Here is a 17,475-nt window from a genome sequence, read left to right as displayed (position 1 = left end):
TGAGCACACCTTAACATCCAGATTTCTAGCTCCAGCTGAAACAGTTACCAAATCCTGGTAATCAGTAAATTAGAAGGTGCCGGAACATGAAGGGCGTTTGAGATCAGAGGGGAACGAGCCGGACACAGGTCCCAGAATGTAAGCAAAACACTGCCGAAAACATACTATGTATTTTTAGGAAAAAATGTAAACTAATAAATAACGTGAAATTGCATGAAAATTCTTCCATCCATTATCTGCTACTTATCTGGGGTTGGGTCGTAGGGGCAGCAATCTAAGCAGGGATGTCCAGACCTCCGTCTCACCAGCCACCTCCTCCAGCTCCATCGGGGGAATACCAAGGCATTCCTAAGCCAACCAAGAGATATAATTTCACCAGCATGTCCTGGGTCTTCCCTGGGGCCTCCTCCTGGTTGGACATGCCCGGAACACCTCTCCAGGGAACTGTCTTGGAGGCATCCTAGATAGATGCCTGAGTCACCTCAATTGGCTCCATTCAATGCAGAGGAGTAGCAGCTCTACTTTGAGCCCCTCCCGAATGTTTGAGCTCCTCACCCTATTTCTAAGGCTGAGCCCAGACACCCTACGGATGAAACTCATTTTCACTGCTTGTATCCATAGTCTCATTCTTTCAGTCACTACCCAAAACTCATGACCATAGGTGAGGGTAGGAATGTAGATCGACTGGGAAAACAAAAGCTTTGCCTTCCAGGCCAGCTCCCACTTTAACACAACAGAAGGGTATGGTGTCCATATTACTGCCAACGCTGCACCAATCCATCTGTTGATTTCCCACTCCCTTATTCCCTCACTCGTGAACAAGACCCAGAGGCACTTAAACTCCTCCACTTGAGGCAGCAACCATCCCCCACCAGGAGAAGAAAATCCACCCTTTTCTGGTCAAACACCACGGCTTCAGAACTGGAGGTGCTGATCCTCATCCTGGCTGCCTCACATTCAGCTGCAAAGCATCCCAGTGCATGCTGCAGGTCACAGCCCGACGACATCAACAGGACCACATCATCTGCAAAAAGCAAAGACACAATGGGATGTGGAGGGAGATGGGGATAAGGTGTCTGAGTATACTTAAATGATCATTTCACACCAAATAAAATACAAGAAGAGTCCATAAGTAACAACCAAAGACACGGTCACGTCCAGCCTTGACACCCTGTTCCCTGTGCACTCACATTGTTTAAGTTTCATATTGTCCTATAAGCCACTTGGGAGGAGGAGAGAATTCCATCCATAAGACATACCCGTTATATAACCAACCGTTGGTAAGACATATTGCCCTATATTGCCCCCTATTGGCTAGAGGGAGACTTGGAAAAAAGTTTGGTGACATTCATTCTTCATTACTCCCTTTAAATAAACTATGTGGTCCACTGGAACTAACAAAAGCAGAATGGAAGTAAACTGTCAGAGCAGTCTGCTGTCTCTGTGTTCAATGCGTATTATTGTAGTCAGAGTATGGAATAGTCTTCCTGATAACGTAGTGCAAGCTGAATCCTTGGGTTCCTTTAAATCAGAGCTAGATAAGATTTTAACAACTCTGAGCTATTAGTTAAGTTCTCCCCAAGCGAGCTCGATGGGCCGAATGGCCTCCTCTCGTTTGTATAGTTCTTATGTTCTTATGTTCTTCCTGACGTCATTGTGTGACTTATCGGGATGCTGTAATCTGCAGAAAAAATGGGAAGCTGTCTAATCCTCTGCGTCATGATTGGACTTTTGGCAGAGTTTACAACATGGCTTATCACATACAGTTTGATATACTTGCACAGCTTTCTGACATAGGACCTTGGCCTTGATGACAAAGGGGTAGCCAGTCCCCTTTGCCTGTTGTGCCACCTGGCAGCAGTCCATGCCAGAAGCACCTGCACACTCAGGAACCCATTCTAATCTCTCGCAGGATCCTATTGATGAGATACAGTAAATTCTTCTGTGGGCGAGATAGGGACAGACAGAGGAAGAGTGGGAGGGAAGGAGACAGATGCCTCATCTGCAGGATTAGTGGGATGCTGTGATGATCTGCATGTACTGTGGAGTGCTTGAAGGGGGTGAGATGCGTGCTGCTGGGTCAGGTGTTCGGGGTATATGGTAGCAGAACTCACTCTTGCTGTTGGGGCAAACTGCACTGTTATGGCATTCCACATAGTACTTTGCTTAACTTTTAAGCATCTCATTGAAGGAATACTGTACCCCTCGACAGCAGGTGTGTGATCAGTATCTACCTGTGTGTAAGATTCCTTACAAAGCTCATGCACCAAGTTTAACCCTGCCTTGAGTCCAGCAAGACTGGCCAGCACCATTTGAATCATACAGGCAATACCCATGTCAGTCATTCACAGAGTGCAAGTGGGAATAGGCATTACACAAGTCCTGCAGGGAGCAAAGAAAGCATGCAGTGCAGGTATTACTATGTTACAGATGTAAGTATAGCTACTGGTGTCAGTGAGTACAGGTGCATATATTCGTTTGGGTGGTTAGGGGAAACTTATTAATATTCATAAAAACATGGTACCTGATTGACCAGTGAATGTGAAAACTTATTCATATTCTGATCTGAGGACACATACTCTTATTTGTCTCACCAAATAAGGTAACCCTAATGGAAGGAAGCAGTAAGCCTCCACCAGATTCCTGCCTCCTGGCTTCAAAGCTGTTATTTGCTGCCCTGGCAGCATAGAGTTTTATTATGAAATACAGTAATGAGCTGAGGGTCCATAGAGAAAAACTGACTGACTCACTCATTCAACAGACAATTTGAACACACTAGTCATTGTTGGATGATATCATCACAATGGTCAACATAAACAGCACATGACAACAGGAATATAGGCACAGCACAACCAGCCCTTCAGAATACTTTTAAGCCAGACCGGTTGCATCTGAACCAGAGGGGAACCAGTGTATTGGGGAGGTGTATGTGTAGAGTAGTTGAGGAATGTTTAAACTAGAGACTGAGGGGGCAGGGAGGTTAGTTAAGAAAGTGGGGAGAGATGGAAAGCCCCAATAAATATTAAAATTGGGCACTGTAAAAGGCCTACCCTTTGCGGTCTGTATTTAAATGCTAGGAATATTAGAAACAAAATTCATGATTTAGAATCATTGCTGTAGATGCTGCTGGGATTGCTGCACTGTGCGAGAGTGGTGTAGACGCTGTGTGCACTTGTGTTGTGCACCTGTTGAAGCGGTTGACTGGAGTTATTTGGACGTATATTTGAGTGTATTTGAGTGTTTGTGTGCCAGTACGGTTATGTGGGTGGTTGTTGTTTCATTTTTTACTTTTATTTTTATTTATTTATTTATTTTCTCGGTCTGCATGAGTACTTGTCTGTCCTTGTTAATAGACAGCGCGGGAGTTATCGATAGCTGCGGGTGCCGCGCGAGCTGCGTTTCTGTCTGCGTACCTTCGCTACAAACACCCGCGGGTAATATTATCTAACGTCGGAAACATTAACTCAGAAAGGACAGTTGCTCCTGAGCTTTGCTCTGTCGCCAGTCCAGACCTGGAGGACATTTTCCACTATTTTTTCCCGCTCCGGCAGTAGCCTGCTTTGAGAGGGTTTTTTTTGTGGTTTTTACATTAATGATATTGACAACAATACATACAGTAAACTGGTTAAATTTGCAGACGACACCAAGGTGGGTGGTGTAGCAGATACTGATCTAGTAGCAGAGAGGCTACAACGGGATCTGGATTTAATTAGCGACTGGGCTGATACCTGGCAGATGAAATTTAACACAGAAAAATGTAAGGTAATCCATGCAGGGAGCAGAAATATAAAGTACAAATATTTTATGGGTTCCACTGAAATAAAGGTGGCTGATTACAAGAAAGATCTCGGTGTGTATGTTGATGCTTCCATGTCCCACTCTCGCCAGTGTGGGGAAGCAATAAAAAAGGCCAATAGAATGTTGGGTTATATCTCTAGGTGTGTGGAGTTTAAGTCAAGGGAGGTGATGTTACATTTATATAATTACAGAAGAGCCAGAGACTGTGTCCCACTGTATCCCAGGTAAATTAAAATCACCCATAACCACCACATAATTTTTATTACTCATAATCCTGATATCGTCATATAACATTCTGCTTTCCTCTGCAGCTACATTAGGTGCTCTATAATAAACCCCGACAATTAGGCAATTTGAGTCTTTAGCATCAAGTTTTATCCATACAGGTTCTGTACTTTTATTTTTATCAGTGAGCTCCCTTGCCTGCAAGTTTTCTTTTACGTATACTGCAACACCACCTCCCTTCTTGCCTATCCAATCTCTATGGAACAATGTATAACCATCCATATTATATTCTTCACCATCATTGTCACTCATCCATGTTTCAGTTATTCCTATAATGTCGTAAGTGTTCGATGAAATTAAAGCCTCTAAATCATTAATTTTGTTTCTAATAGTCCTAGCATTTAAATACAGACCACAAATGGTAGGCCTTTTACAGTGCCCACTTTTAATATTTATTTGAGCTTTCCATCTCTCCCCCCATAAATTCGTAACTAATCGTGCATTCCATTTGCCTCGGGATCCGATGTTCGGATTCCGATATTAAGTCACATCCGCTAAAAACTCATTTGCCACAAAAGTAGCAATACCAAGCAAGATTTTTTGCTTAGCCGGACAACTTGTCGGATTTAAGGTACCTCAATTTAAATGGCCTTTATCTTCGTTCACTTACACTTAGCCCAAACTACCTTAAATCCGACAAATAATCCAACTAATCATGAAATCCAATTCTAGCCCGGTTAATTGGTAGCCATAGCAATATCACTTGATAACACATTACGCGCGGTGCTTCACGTATAAAACTCCGTAGCAACACGTCCACAGATAAGTTGGACGGTGTGTGCAACCGATTTAATGAGCCACAAATGAGAAGTAGTGCTTAAACAGGATAAAACTACAACTTTCCCTTCTGTTGATAAAGGGCGCAGCCATCTTGGATTCTGAACTCGGGATCCTCTGTGCTGTCCGAGATATTTCTCAGATCTCTGAGAAACGGGAGCGCGCATGTCGTCACATCTGGCTTCAAAACTCGGAATCCGAGTTCCTAGGGCAAATGGAATGCAGCATAACCTCCCTGCCCCCCCAGTACCTAGTTTAAACATTCCTCAACTACTCTACACATACGGCTCCCCAATACACTGGTTCCCCTATGGTTCAGATGCAACCTGTCCGGCTTGAACAGGTCCCACCTGTTCCAGAAGGTCTTCCAGTGCCCCATAAACCTGAACCCTTCTTTCCTACTCCACCATTTTAGCCACGCATTTAATCCCCTTATCTCAGCTAACTTAGCCTGACTCGCACGTGGCACGGGAAGTATTCCAGAGAATACCACCGTGGATGTTCTGCTTCTAAGCTTATCCGCGACTTCCATAAATTTATCCTGCAGAAAAGCCCTCCTGCCCTTTCCTATGTCGTTGGTGCCAACATGCGCCACGACCTCTGGATCCAACCCGGCTGGGGCCAAAAGCCTGTACACTCGATTCGGAAGGTCCCCTACCTGGGCACCAGGCAGGCAAGACACCGTATGGGACCCTCTATCACGGGTGCACACATAACTATCTACACCTCTGATAATTGAATCCCCTACTACCACAACCTCCCTCTTCCTTGGGGTAGGTGGCTCCTTGGTGCCCAAGGGCCCAACTGCCTCCCCAGTCTCTTCCGGCTCTATATGTCTGGAAGCACCTGAAAGCACTTCAGGTGATGCCGCCTCTGTTTTCTACGTCTACGACCTATGTTCACCCAGCTCTCTTGACCTCTTTGTTCATCATTCTCCCCCCTCCCCGCTTGTGACGTACACACAGTCTCCCTAAAAGGCATGTTAGCTCTCTCCTTTAACCCTTGGGAGTCGGCGGACCCGCCGGCGGGGACACTTGCATTTTTTTCTGGTAACCGTGAAAAGAACTTAAAATGCGTCGTCATGTTTGATCATACACGTAAGTGTAGTACATCATTTTAATCTGTAAATGGTCTACTTTTATTCATGTATACTCACAATATCCACAAAACATTGTGCTTTTGTAAAATAAAGAAAATAAACAGGGTGCGCTTTCAGCCGTCTCAGTGTCCGCGAATATCTTTTTGAAACACATCACTAAAATGAACTGAAACTCTGCGAATACTGCACAGACAGACATGAGAAATATATCTATAGAAATCTTAAAGTGTCTACTTTTAAATAAAGCAATTTAAATGAAAAATAAATATTTTCAGTTTATGTAATCCATGTGAAACCAAGGAGAGGCACAAAATTTCTGTCGCACTTCATTATCTGCTAATGACCCGTGGCAGGACACGCCGTCACGCCATTCACACGGAAAACAGTCCGGGCACTATACATACAAGGCCACGCCCCCCGGACACCGGCTTAAAAACACTCACACAGCAAGCTGCTATGACAATGGGTAAGTTATTAAGTCTTATATAACACTTATTCTGATAATATTAAACTAATATTAGTAAATATTTTCCTCACTTCATTGGCTTTCAATTCCATTTACATACTTTAGTGTAGCATGTAGGTAACTCTGCTAACATGCTGCCTTATGTAGCAAACATGTTATTTCCTGGTGGCTAAGCTAATGCCTTATGGAGTTTACAGATGTTTGTAAATGTTCTAATGTATTTCAACTCATTTTGGATAGCTTTAGATTATAGTTGCTAATATATATTTGGCTCCATTTTGGTTAGCTTATAACACTGCTATCGGTAATGTTATTTAGCACAAACATATCGGGTGTAAATGTTTGAGATGCTAACATTTTTTTATTTATTTGTTTTTAGGAATGTGTCTGCGTCACCCTTACCTCCACCAGCACCTCACATCGGGACACACATGCTAAATAAACCACAAACAAAGAAATATGTTTCTGTCTTCAAATTATTTTCTTGTAGCACTTTCCTCTGTCCCATACCTGACTGAAAGGGGTAATTATACAGCTCATTATGTGGGTCTTTGTCTTCTCTGGTGTGAACTACAGCATTATTCATGATCATTCCCACCTCCTCGCATATGGCCTTTCTAAACAAAAAGTGTCTTAGAAAATTTAAATGAATGTATTGTTTTCTGTAAATGAGTGAGTGAGATGATTGTCACATCATTTTGAAGTAAAACCTCTACAACACAAGATCCAGGTCACAAAAGTCTTGTACACAAGTGTCATGAATGTGTTTTGTGGTCTAATTTCAGTGACATATTTTTTTGTTGTTTTCAATAATCACGCATAACTGTTTTTTTCTCCAATATAAAGACTTGTACATACATGCTGCTCATATATTATTGTAGCCCAGTTTGTGCTGAATACAATGTTATCAGACTTTAGACATTTATATGTTTATAAGTAACTGAAAAATACACAAATGTCAGGACATGTCAGAATCTCTTCAGGGCTCCAAAACACCTTCAGACTTCCAAGGGTTAACTCATTGTTATGTTGGATGAGAGCCAGTTGCTCCTACGACGCTGAAGTTGGCTCCTTATTCGCAGCTCAAACCTGTAGGGGGGCAATTTTAATACCTTAAACCTCTCTGGGCCAGGCAAATATCAACTTCTCAGTACACATCAGGTATCTTACTATACAGAAAAAGTGACATTGTCCTGGCCCAGACTGATTTAATGCTTTAAAAATCAGATGGAAACAAGGCATGTCATACTATAGCGCACAATGGTGTTAATGGGAAGCCTGGTTTCCATGCTCATTTTAATGCCTTAAACCTCTGTGGGCCAGGCAAATATCAACTTCTCAGTACACATCAGGTATCCTACTATACAGAAAAAGTGACATTGTCCTGGCCCAGACTGATTTAATGCTTTAAAAATCAGATGGAAACAAGGCACGTCATACTATAGCGCACAATGGTGTTAATGGGAAGCCAGGTTTCCATGCCAATTTTAATGCCTTAAACCTCTCTGGGCCAGGCAAATATCAACTTCTCAGTACACATCAGGTATCCTACTATACAGAAAACGTCACACTGTCCTGGCCCAGATTGATTTAATGCTTTAAAAATCAGATGGAAGTAATGCGTATTATAGTGCACAATGAAGATTTCATTTGACTATTCAATTGTTCTATTAAATTGAATTTTTAATTAAATTCAATTAAACTGCAGCACGCAATACTGAAGTTTCTCAAGGACCTCAACTGATTACTTGCAATGTATTTATTATTCTGCTATTACTATATTTTTTGCCTTACACTTATAAAACTTCTAATTCGTAGTTTTTATTCTTGGATAATATTTGTTTTTATGTTTTTATGTTGTTCACTGCACAACAACACACCTCTGACACAACCCTGACAAAACAGAAAGTATTTATCTGATACAGATATGATCTGAACAGTAAAAAACATTGCACATAGCAATAACATGTACTAAAAAATAAGTGCAGAAAATGGCTCAAACAGGTACTAAAACCAACAATGTAAATACACATTTAGGCGAATAAACCAAAATAAATAAAATAAATAGAAATAGCCTTATACAGACTGCACATGGCAAATAAAACAAAAATTAAGAGCTTGTGTGCACAATCTAAGTATTTTCTGTTAGAAATACTATAATGATGTTTTCAAAAACAGTTATATTTCTTTGTTTTCAGTGATCAAATTAACTCGGGCCTTATCTGCTTCACCACTCGTCATTTACAGTATAAAGGTGGTATAACCTTTCCATTGAAAAGGCATTCTGTTTTCAATACACCACCTTTCAGTTTCCAAAATCCAATGACATAGTCTATAGCATGATCCTAAATTGTTTGACAATAAACTAATTTAATTTTCATTTTATCTTTCACATTTTCCAAAAACACTTGCATGTAATTAATTTCGGAGAAGACAAATGAAATATTCACTAGGATATCTTCCCTCTCTTCTTCACCAACATTTTCCAGTGAGTCAAATTTATGCAAGGCCTTCTCTGCTTCATCCTTGGTCATGTACAGAAGTGGAGGTGAAGCAACATTTCCAGTGAAAAGGTGTTTATTTTCATTGCACCACCTCTCAGCTTCCAAAATGCACTGACAAACCCGGTGACTCTAAAATCAGAAAATATTTAAATTTCGATACATATATTATCAATCAATTATTCAAATTCATATATTAACACAGCGATTAGTATACTGCTGATGTCAAAGACAAAGAAGAGAATAAAAGAGTCTGTTGCTGAGGTTGTTACTAAATCAAACAATTTTTCAATGAAACCTTTAAGCAACGTGCAGCAAAACATTTGATGTCATTTCTTTCATTTAATCACTGAATATGCTGAAGGTAGAACAGACAAACGCACTAATTTACACTTAAGTAATTTAGCAGACGCTCTTATCCAGAGCAACTTACAGGGACAGTTCCACTGGAGCACCTTGGGGTTAAGGGTCTTGCTCAGGGACCCAATGATGTTAGTGCCAGAGATAAGATTTGAACCCACAACCTCTTGGTTCAGAGGGTAGTATCCTACCACCACCACCAATTTAATTAGGACATTACCATATATGAAGGTTGAGCTGAATGGTAATCCACTTCTGGGTTGCCCTTGTAAAATAAAAGACATTCAAATTACCAAAATAGCCAAATTACACATGGTGTATATAAAATATGAAAATTGTTAATAAAGTAGGAAAAACAAAGATATTAAAATATTTGCAAGCTCTGTTCCCACACTGACTGTCATATGATGTACAGTATGTTTCTGTTACTAAATGCTACTAAGTCTTTTAGTAAAATAAGACTAAGTTCATAATTAGTTTATAATTTGAGTTAATTACAACCATATTAACAGTTACAAAAATCTGCTGGATTCTGGTTGTGCTTCAGTGAAATCTATCACTGTAGTATGTGCACACAACTTTATCTAAAGTTCCATCTGGGTGCGTTTTAAAATGAAATTTTCTGTTGAGTAAACTCGGATTTTTCTATTCACACATTGTGTTGTTTAAACCGAACCCAAAACTACACAGATGCTGCAAAAATGCAAATTTTACTCAAAGGTAAATGTTTACTGCCATGTGTTACATATAGATGAATCAAATATAAACCACTCTTCCATAGTCCACAATGAAATAAATATCTGTGGTAGAGGTACCAGTGGAATCAAGTCACGCTTGGTAATATGAATGATCGTGTCATAAACTGGTAACTTTTATTTTTTACCAATTAATCATATCACCAAGTTTATATTATATACAGTATATGTGTGTGTGTGTGTGTTTGTGTTTTTCTTTGTGTGCGTGTGTGTGCGTGTGTATGTGTGTGTGTGTGTATTAATTTACCATTAGAGGCTGGTCTACATGACATCCTTCCTCTGGATTTTCCTGGTATTCATTTTGATGAACATACATGAAATTAAAAGACATAATAATTATATGATGCCACATAAGAGAAACAAGAAACTTTGATATACTTCCATTACAATTATTAACCTATTATGTTTAGGTTTATGTATAATAACTAATTACGACTTATTGTATAAAATATGTATCAACGTATTATCATCCGAATTAATTATTACTTTCTGTTTGATGCTACAGTGAGGAAAATAACACTAACATAATACAGTACCTAAGTGAACATTAAAGTAATCCCTATTTGCAACAATAGATGCTGTATGTAAAGCAAACTGGATTAATAAGTGTAATGTAGATGTGAGGAACTTACTTGAATACACAAAATATGGCCTGTCTGACAGGAAGAAGAAAAGATTTTCTTCACAACAGCAGCTGTTGCTTTAACTTCACTGTGTTCTGGATTATTCAGCTCTTCAATGCCATCGTAAAAACACCATTCATTGTCTTTGTTAAGACAATGAAAGCAAATAAAATGGTGCTTGTTGATGAGGTGATATGTCAACGCTGCAGGCTGGTGAAAATTATGTGAAAAGGGAAAAGGGAAAGTGAACCCAAGACAAAGAAGGAAACAATAAAGAAACACCAAACAAATTATTCACCTGTTGCCTTGTATAGTTATTGACGATGGCAGTGCTGGTTGCAGCACAGATGGCAAAGGTCCTGAAACTGTGCTTGTCAGGGATCCTACCAAATAGCATGGCAGGCCATGAATGAAATGCCTTGAATGTGTTGTTCTCATGCCCCTACATGGCTTCTCCTTTTCTCTGTAAAATGTATTAATATAGAATACATCAAAGCATGTTTATTTTCAATGAATGCTTAATGTCAATAGTGATGCTTTTTGTCACGAAGACCAAATATTGGAACATATTACTCATATATTTAAATGTATTAATTATAGGGCTGGGCGATATGACTGAAAACTGTATCACGATATGAGTGTTTCATATCGGTCGATATCGATAATTATTGACATTTTTTATGACCCATTTAAAATAAAGACCAGGAGAAAAATATATTACATTTAAACATTTTTATTTTAAACATGTCAACAACCATGGAAAATAAAGTGTTTTTAAAATATGTGCAGTGTTTTGTAAACATAAATAAAACTGACGTAGACTGAGATACAGTACATCTGTAATATAAAAAAACAAACCTGATACAGTACAGTAACATTGTTTGAAATGTAAAACCTGCAGAAATATGAAAAAGTAACTCTTCAAGTTATTCTTACTCTAATCATACTTGAAGTTGAACTATTCAAGTATATTTTCAGTCCAGGTTTTGTGCTAGGAAAAGACACACATGCAAACACTAACGAGGAAGACGCGATACGTAGGGAGCCGGAACCCGGAAGTGCGCCGTAAACACAGAGAGGAAAGAGAGAAGGGGAAACAAAAGACACGGCAGACTCGAAACGAAACACGGGATACGCGAAAAACCGGACAACATGACACATACAAACCGAAAGGATACAGACCTATAACTTAATATTCAGGAGACGGGGGGCGAGCGGCGTTAGGGAAGGGCGAGGCGACCGTCACAGTGATTCACAAAAAACCGGCAGAACCTCCATAAAGCAGTTGTTTTGCTGTGCTACGACCATTTATGACAGCTGCGTTTCCGGTGTTCCGGGCAATTCAGTTTCCCTATGTTTCCCCTGTCGCGCGCTGATTTGTACACGGTTTCGCTGTTGTTTTCATGTCTTTTTACGAAGCTCTTGAGGTAAACAAGCCACATATTTTAAAACATCACATGTTTTTTGTTTTTACTGATAATAAATGAAAGTATTTAATTCGCTGGATAGAGATATTTCTTGATGAAAACGGTATAGTATTTCTTATAAGACTATATTATGCGTGACGAACTACTGTATTCGCATGTAATACTGTACCTGAGTGATTTTCAGACATCCCACATACATATTTGCCTAAATATTAGGAGAAACATTATTTCCTGACATCCAGGATATTTGGTTCCCCCCTGTTAAAACAGGTATACAGCAACTCTGGGCCTCGGTACTAATAACAATACAGTATTCACATGTAATAATGTACTTGAGTGATTTTCAGACATTTCACATACCTCTTTGATTTAATATTAGGGGAAACATTATTTCCCGATAGACAGGGGAAACATAGGGAAACCGAATTGCCCGGAACACCTGTTCGGATCCAAACTAGCTTCGCAACCTCTGTTTTCTTCCGACGAAGAATAAAAAATATCGAACGTTTTATCGAACACATTTTTTATTGATATCGATCACGTGTCTATCGCGATACATATCGTAATCGTTTTATCGCCCAGCCCTAATTAATTACGTTAAAGCATTAGGCAATATCTTTTGCTCTTACCCTTTCCGTCTGCACTCTGTTACGGATTCAGCAGCCCAAGCATCCACAGAACTCTATAGTTGAGTAAAATCATCACATCTAGGTAGATAGAATGTTATACATTAATTACATATTTAAAAAATACTTCTGAATATAATTAGCATATTATCAATCAGTTTTTGGCAAAACTATTTATTTAAATCAATTTTAAATTTACAAAATATCTAAACTAAAAATGTACTTACACAAACTCTACTACATTTGATTTCCTTTGTAGTTTTGGCACTGGGCAGGTCTGAGATAGGCAAGTTGCCTCCCATTGTATTGTAAGGAGATATTCAAGGCGGCAGGCGATGAAGTCTTCCTCTGTTCCAAAGGCATCCCAATATTTCTTTCCATGAAATCTGGGTTGCTAAGCCATAAAATCTTTCCTTGGGTCCACTGCCTATTTGAGAAGTGTCCATGAACTTTAAGGAGGCAGTCAATCCATTTATTTTGGTTTCTAATTGATTCAAGTTGTTTAAGAATTTGGGGGAATTTCTTCATTGACAGATGGAGGGCATATAAAAGATTGTCCACAGTACACGTGTTGGCTAAATGAATTGACTTCTTCTCAAATTTACCTTTCCCCGACCACGCAGGACAACTGCTATTAGATGAATTGTCAGGTTTGGTGGATGGAGCAGTGAAATATTTTGGCTTCCTTTTGATGGACCTTTTCTGCCATTTTTCCTCCTGGCTAAAAGGCTCATGATGGAATACTTCCTCTAATCTCTTTCTTGAAGAATCTTCTTGGGTGCCTGGTTGGAACAGTTTTTTTTCCTTTACAGGAATTATTGTTATCTCCTGTACCCTACCAGCCACAAATTCCTGCATTACCTGTATAAAGTCCCCAGGTCTGCGGTGTAGCTGATTTCTCAGGACAGTGCATTTAGGCGCAGGGATTGCTGGGATTGCTGCGAGAGAGTGGTGTTCAGCTGCAGCGATTGTTTGGGATTGTTTTTTGGAGTGTTTTGAGTGTTTGTGTGCTTTACCTGTTTACGTGGGTGGCTGTTTATTTCTATTTATTGTTCTTATTTCGGTCAGCGTGAGTGCTTGTCTGTCCTGTCTGTTAATTAACAGCGCGATTTTTCTGAGCGGCGTTTTTCTGTCCGCGTTTAAACTCCGTAGCAAACACCCGCGGGGCGATAATAACTAATAATATCTAACGTCGGTATCGCTACCCAGAGTCGGAAAAGGACAGTTGCTCCTGAGCTTTGCTCGGTCGCCAGTCGGGGCCGGGAGGACATTTTCCACTTTTTTCCCGCTCCGGCAGTAGCCTGCTGTGAGGGGGTTTTTGTGGTTTTTCGACCTCCCAAGAGCAACTTCGATTTCGCCTTGTTTTTAGTTCATACTTGGTTCAGGCAGAAGTTCTTCTGGTAAGTAGTAGTAAATTTATCAGGTTTAAAATTTTAAATAAAATAATAATTAAGTTCCGTTTTAACACAAGTAATAACTTATTTTAGTGTACTCCGCACGTTACTGCATTTATTGTTACGCAAATTAATCTTTATAGTTAAATACACTATATAAATTTACTGGGCTGGGAGTACGGGGTCATAGTGAGTTAGTTAATTATGGGGCCGGCTCAGTGTTGCGTTTGCAAGATGTTTGCCCTTCTGGACGTTAGTGTCCAGTCGGACTTCATCTGCGAGCGATGTAAGCTAGTGGACTCACTCATGGTCAAGGTTCGCGACCTTGAGGAGCAACTGGCTCGCATCCAATGCAACAGTGAGTTAGATGAGCTAGTTGATACGCCGTTTAGGGAGATGGTGTGTACGCCACTAGCGGGGGGGAGGGAGAATGAAGAGCAGAGAGGTCGAGAGAGCTGGGTGACCATAGGTCGTAGACGCAGGAAAAGGCGTACACATGTTACAGAGGCGGCATCACCTGAGGTGTCTGTGTCTAACAGGTTTCAGGTGCTTCCAGCTTTAGAGCCGGAAGGGACTGGGGAAGCAGGTGGGCCCTTGGGCACTGAGGAGCCCCCTCCCCCCAGAAAAAGGGAGGTTGTGGTAGTGGGGGATTCAATTATTAGGGGAGTAGACAGTTATGTGTGCACGCGTGAAAGAGGGTCCCGTACGGTGTCTTGCCTGCCTGGTGCCCAGGTAGGAGACCTTCCAGATCGTGTGGACAAGCTTTTGGCCCCAGCTGGGGTGGATCCAGTTGTCGTGGTGCATGTTGGCACCAATGACATAGGCAAGGGTAGAAGGGCTGTTCTGCAGGATAAATTTATAGAAGTCGCCAATAAGCTTAGAAGCAGAACGTCCATGGTGGTATTTTCTGAAATACTCCCCGTGCCACGCGCAAGTCAGGCTAAGTTAACTGAGATAAGGAGATTAAATGCGTGGCTAAAAGGATGGTGTAGGAAAGAGGGGTTTAGGTTTATGGGGCACTGGAGGACCTTCTGGAACAGATGGGACCTGTTCAAGCCGGATGGGTTGCATCTGAACCGGAGGGGAACCAGTGTACTGGGAAGGCGTATTTGTAGAGTAGTTGAGGAATGTTTAAACTAGGGACTGGGGGGGCAGGGAGGTTAGTTAAGTATGTAACTGGGGGGAAACGGAAAGCCCCAAAAAATCATATTATAAGTAGGCACTGTAATAGGCCTACCCTTTGTTGTCTGTATTTAAACGCCAGGAGTATTAGGAATAAAATTCATGATTTAGAGGCTCTTATCTCATCAGACTCTTATGATATTATAGCAATAACTGAAACGTGGTTGAGTGATAAGGATGGACAAGAATATAATATGGATGGTTACACATTGTTCCGTAAAGACCGTATAGGTAAGAAGGGAGGTGGTGTTGCAGTATATGTAAAGGAAAACTTGCAGGCAAGGGAGCTTACTGATATAAGTAAAAGTACGGAAGCTATATGGGTAAAATTAGATGCTACAAACTCAAATAGCCTAATTGTCGGTGTTTGTTACAGAGCACCCAATGTAGCTGCTGAGGAAAGCAGATTGTTATACAGTGATATTAGGATTATGAGCAATAAAAATGATGTGGTAGTTATGGGTGATTTTAATCTACCGGGGATGCAGTGGGACATTGTTGCTGGCTCTTCTGAAAATGAACTTGACATGGTGGAATTAGTACAGGATTGTTTTTTTACTCAGTTTGTTAACACCCCTACCAGGGGAGATGCCATTCTTGATCTTGTTTTGTCTAATAACCAGGACAGGATTGGTAAATTAGATGTTTTAGAACCACTTGACAGTAGCGATCATAACATGGTTAAATTTGAGGTTAAGTTTACTGCCCGAAGAGCAAAGTCCAAATCAAAAATATATAATGTTAGGAAGGCTAACTTCAATTGTATGAGATTAAAACTAGAAACTGTGAACTGGATGGAGTTAATTAACAAAACTGTTGAAGAGGCATGGGGATTTTTTAAAAGCACATTATTGCAAGTACAAGAGGACTTCATACCTGTTTCCAGCAAGAATAAATCTAGGAAATTGCAACCTAGGTGGTTTAATAGGGACATAAAGTATAAAGTAAGGAGGAAAAGGGCTTTGTTCCAGAGATGGAAAATAACTGATGATGACATAATAAAGCAAGAGTATCTAAATCTACAGGCTGAATTAAAAAATGACATTAGACGAGCTAAAAGGAATGTCGAAAGGAAGATCGCATTGGAGGCTAAGGATGACGTTAAAAGTTTCTTCCAGTATTTTAACTCTAAAAGAGCTCTAAAAGCTGAAATCACTAATCTGCAGGATAGTAAGGGTCTTATAATTGAAAACGACATTGACATAGTAAATGAGTTCAATGATAGTTTTGCACGGGTATTCACTGTTGAGGACACTAGTAACTTACCAGTTCTTATTACTAATCCAACATCTTCTATAACTAATATATATATAACTGAAGCTGATGTTTTGCAAAGCCTAGCTAAGCTCAAAATAAATAAATCACAGGGCCCTGATGGCATCTTACCTATAGTGTTAAAAGAGATGAGGGATATTATTTGCCAACCCTTAACATTACTGTTTCAAAAATCCTTATCTGAAGGTGTGGTACCTTCTGATTGGAAGCATGCCAACATAACGCCCATTTTCAAAAAAGGGGATAGAAGTAATTTGTCAAACTATAGGCCAATCAGTCTAACTTGTATAACTGGTAAAGTTATGGAGGCTATAATCAAAGAGAAAATGATAGATTACCTGGACTCAAATAACATTTTGAGGGATAGCCAGCATGGATTTAGGAGAGGTAGATCCTGTTTAACAAATCTGTTGGAGTTTTTTGAGGAAGCTACTCAGGAAGTTGATGATAAGAAGGCCTATGATGTAATCTATTTAGATTTCCAAAAGGCTTTTGATGTTGTTCCCCACAAGAGGCTCTCACTTAAACTCAAAGCGACAGGTATTTTAGGAACTGTAGCGACCTGGATTGATAACTGGTTAACGGATAGGAAGCAGCGAGTAGTTATAAGAGGCACAATGTCACAGTGGGCCTGCGTTCATAGTGGGGTACCGCAGGGTTCAATTTTAGGACCACTTTTGTTCCTAATTTACATAAATGATATAGACACCAATATATACAGTTAACTGGTGAAATTTGCAGATGACACCAAGGTGGGTGGTGTAGCAGATACTGAACTAGCGGCTCAGCAGCTACAGCGGGATCTTAATTTAATTAGTGACTGGGCTGACACCTGGCAGATGAAATTTAACATAGACAAATGTAAGGTACTCCATGTAGGGAGCAGAAATATAAAGTACAGGTATTT

General features: G+C 40.2%; 2 long non-coding RNA genes across 2 annotated transcripts; both read right to left on the bottom strand.

Annotated features, from left to right (window-relative positions):
• Positions 1–9,506: 9,506 nt before the first annotated feature.
• LOC140578880 (uncharacterized) lies at positions 9,507–11,080 on the bottom strand. The gene is made up of 4 exons (XR_011983176.1): positions 10,963–11,080; positions 10,674–10,874; positions 10,289–10,330; positions 9,507–9,551 (listed from the first exon to the last, which is right to left on the bottom strand). It is a non-coding gene; the product is annotated as an uncharacterized lncRNA (long non-coding RNA).
• Positions 11,081–11,381: 301 nt separating this feature from the next.
• On the bottom strand, positions 11,382–15,156 carry LOC140578882 (uncharacterized). Its single transcript, XR_011983178.1, has 2 exons — positions 12,945–15,156; positions 11,382–12,798 (listed from the first exon to the last, which is right to left on the bottom strand). It is a non-coding gene; the product is annotated as an uncharacterized lncRNA (long non-coding RNA).
• Positions 15,157–17,475: the final 2,319 nt, after the last annotated feature.

Source organism: Paramormyrops kingsleyae, chromosome 16 (genome assembly GCF_048594095.1).
Source record: "Paramormyrops kingsleyae isolate MSU_618 chromosome 16, PKINGS_0.4, whole genome shotgun sequence".
Classification (NCBI taxonomy): domain Eukaryota; kingdom Metazoa; phylum Chordata; class Actinopteri; order Osteoglossiformes; family Mormyridae; genus Paramormyrops; species Paramormyrops kingsleyae.
The sequence above is the reverse complement of the archived record's forward strand: the minus strand, read 5'-3'. Positions and strand labels throughout refer to the sequence as shown.